This window comes from Triticum aestivum, chromosome 2D (assembly GCF_018294505.1).
Source record: "Triticum aestivum cultivar Chinese Spring chromosome 2D, IWGSC CS RefSeq v2.1, whole genome shotgun sequence".
NCBI lineage: Eukaryota > Viridiplantae > Streptophyta > Magnoliopsida > Poales > Poaceae > Triticum > Triticum aestivum.
This window is the reverse complement of record NC_057799.1, coordinates 449333939-449334770: the sequence shown is the minus strand read 5'-3', so window position 1 is coordinate 449334770 and position 832 is coordinate 449333939.

The window sequence follows — 832 nt, the reverse complement described above, 5'->3', positions numbered from 1 at the left end:
TTCCTGTTCCCCCGACCGGGTCGGAACAGGGGAGCGTCGCCGCCGAACTCCCTCGCCGGCGGTGAACCCCGCGAGAGGATAAGGGCGCCAGCGGCCCCCCGCTCCCTCGGGCCTCTCTCCCACTCGCCCCCGCTCTCCCTCGGCCTCTGCGCCTTCTCCCCCGCCAGATCCCCCTCCCTCTCCCCTCCGTTCCCCTCTGCCCGAGCGCGCTCGCCGCCGTTCACCGTAGTTCCCGCGGCCACCGTGCCCAGATCGCCCCGACGACGTGCCCGAACGACTCCCCGCCGTCGACTACGCCGACTGCGCCATCGGGAACGAGCCGAGCGCCACTACATCGACCTCCCCGAGCTCGTCTTCCCCGCACGGCCGCCGTCGATCGTCGCCGACTCCGGCTACCCCGCGCCCTCCCCGAGCTCGCTGCCACTCCCTACGGCTCCGCTGTGAGCTCCTCTACCTCCTCCCCCTCTCTGCTAGCTCGCCCGCGCTCCCTAGCTTCTTCCCCGCGCGCGCCCGAACGCCACGCCGCGGAGCTCGCCGCCGGCGTGTCTCCGGTGACCAAATGGTCACGGGCGTTGGCCCGCTAGCCCGACCGCACCATGCCGCACCCGCCTAGCTAGCTAGTTCGGCCGTTCGCGCGCTCTAGCGTAGCTCCCGTCGGGCACTCGTAGCTCCTCGCCGCCGGCGAGCCCGTAGCGGTCGACCCCGTCCGTTCCAGCCCCTCCGACCACCGCCGTTGGACGCGCGACGTCGAGCCGCGTCGAACGCGCCCAGCCCCGCCCCCGCAAACCCACAGTGGGTGAAACCCGCGCCCCTCCCGCGCGCGCCGCCGTGC